Raw genomic sequence first — 2500 nt, forward strand, 5'->3', positions numbered from 1 at the left:
TAGAGTCTACAGAGGTAGTTAGAGAGTCTACAGAGGTAGTTAGAGTCTACAGAGGTAGTTAGAGAGTCTACAGAGGTAGTTAGAGTCTACAGGGGTAGTTAGAGTCTACAGAGGTAGTTAGAGAGTCTATAGAGGTAGTTAGAGTCTACAGGGGTAGTTAGAGAGTCTACAGAGGTAGTTAGAGTCTACAGAGGTAGTTAGAGAGTCTACAGAGGTAGTTAGAGTCTACAGAGGTAGTTAGAGAGTCTACAGAGGTAGTTAGAGAGTCTACAGAGGTAGTTAGAGTCTACAGAGGTAGTTAGAGTCTACAGGGGTAGTTAGAGAGTCTACAGAGGTAGTTAGAGTCTACAGAGGTAGTTAGAGAGTCTACAGAGGTAGTTAGAGTCTACAGAGGTAGTTAGAGAGTCTACAGAGGTAGTTAGAGTCTACAGACGTAGTTAGAGTCTACAGAGGTAGTTAGAGTCTACAGAGGTAGTTAGAGAGTCTACAGAGGTAGTTAGAGAGTCTACAGAGGTAGTTAGAGTCTACAGAGGTAGTTAGAGAGTCTACAGAGGTAGTTAGAGTGTCTACAGAGGTAGTTAGAGTCTACAGAGGTAGTTAGAGTCTACAGAGGTAGTTAGAGAGTCTACAGAGGTAGTTAGAGTCTACAGAGGTAGTTAGAGAGTCTACAGAGGTAGTTAGAGTCTACAGAGGTAGTTAGAGTCTACAGAGGTAGTTAGAGAGTCTACAGAGGTAGTTAGAGAGTCTACAGAGGTAGTTAGAGAGTCTACAGAGGTAGTTAGAGTCTACAGAGGTAGTTAGAGTCTACAGAGGTAGTTAGAGAGTCTACAGAGGTAGTTAGAGTCTACAGAGGTAGTTAGAGAGTCTACAGAGGTAGTTAGAGTCTACAGAGGTAGTTAGAGTCTACAGAGGTAGTTAGAGTCTACAGAGGTAGTTAGAGAGTCTACAGAGGTAGTTAGAGAGTCTACAGAGGTAGTTAGAGAGTCTACAGAGGTAGTTAGAGAGTCTACAGAGGTAGTTAGAGAGTCTACAGAGGTAGTTAGAGTCTACAGAGGTAGTTAGAGTCTACAGAGGTAGTTAGAGAGTCTACAGAGGTAGTTAGAGAGTCTACAGAGGTAGTTACAGTCTACAGAGGTAGTTAGAGTCTACAGAGGTAGTTAGAGTCTACAGAGGTAGTTAGAGAGTCTACAGAGGTAGTTAGAGTCTACAGAGGTAGTTAGAGTCTACAGAGGTAGTTAGAGTCTACAGAGGTAGTTAGAGACTCTACAGAGGTAGTTAGAGAGTCTACAGAGGTAGTTAGAGTCTACAGAGGTAGTTAGAGTCTACAGAGGTAGTTAGAGAGTCTACAGAGGTAGTTAGAGTCTACAGAGGTAGTTAGAGTCTACAGAGGTAGTTAGAGACTCTACAGAGGTAGTTAGAGAGTCTACAGAGGTAGTTAGAGAGTCTACAGAGGTAGTTAGAGTCTACAGAGGTAGTTAGAGAGTCTACAGAGGTAGTTAGAGAGTCTACAGAGGTAGTTAGAGTCTACAGAGGTAGTTAGAGAGTCTACAGAGGTAGTTAGAGAGTCTACAGAGGTAGTTACAGAGTCTACAGAGGTAGTTAGAGTCTACAGAGGTAGTTAGAGAGTCTACAGAGGTAGTTAGAGAGTCTACAGAGGTAGTTAGAGAGTCTACAGAGGTAGTTAGAGAGTCTACAGAGGTAGTTAGAGTCTACAGAGGTAGTTAGAGAGTCTACAGAGGTAGTTAGAGTCTACAGAGGTAGTTAGAGTCTACAGAGGTAGTTAGAGAGTCTACAGAGGTAGTTAGAGAGTCTACAGAGGTAGTTAGAGAGTCTACAGAGGTAGTTAGAGTCTACAGAGGTAGTTAGAGTCTACAGAGGTAGTTACAGAGTCTACAGAGGTAGTTAGAGTCTACAGAAGTAGTTAGAGTCTACAGACGTAGTTAGAGAGTCTACAGAGGTAGTTACAGAGTCTACAGAGGTAGTTAGAGTCTACAGAGGTAGTTAGAGAGTCTACAGAGGTAGTTAGAGTCTACAGAGGTAGTTAGAGAGTCTACAGAGGTAGTTAGAGTCTACAGAGGTAGTTAGAGAGTCTACAGAGGTAGTAAGAGTCTACAGAGGTAGTTAGAGTCTACAGAGGTAGTTAGAGAGTCTACAGAGGTAGTTACAGAGTCTACAGAGGTAGTTAGAGAGTCTACAGAGGTAGTAAGAGTCTACAGAGGTAGTTAGAGTCTACAGAGGTAGTTAGAGAGTCTACAGAGGTAGTTAGAGAGTCTACAGAGGTAGTTACAGAGTCTACAGAGGTAGTTAGAGTCTGCAGAGGTAGTTAGAGAGTCTACAGAGGTAGTTAGAGAGTCTACAGAGGTAGTTACAGAGTCTACAGAGGGAGTTAGAGTCTACAGAGGTAGTTAGAGTCTACAGAGGTAGTTAGAGTCTACAGAGGTAGTTAGAGAGTCTACAGAGGTAGTTAGAGTCTACAGAGGTAGTTAGAGAGTCTACAGAG

At 42.6% G+C, this 2500-nt stretch overlaps 1 protein-coding gene across 1 annotated transcript in view; it reads right to left on the reverse strand.

Moving 5' to 3' along the window:
- Positions 1-2500, reverse strand: part of LOC128373601 (transient receptor potential cation channel subfamily M member 1-like) — a 41247-nt gene that overhangs the window by 25650 nt on the left and 13097 nt on the right. The window lies entirely within an intron of this gene.

This window comes from Scomber japonicus, chromosome 1, assembly GCF_027409825.1.
Source record: "Scomber japonicus isolate fScoJap1 chromosome 1, fScoJap1.pri, whole genome shotgun sequence".
Classification (NCBI taxonomy): Eukaryota; Metazoa; Chordata; class Actinopteri; order Scombriformes; family Scombridae; genus Scomber; species Scomber japonicus.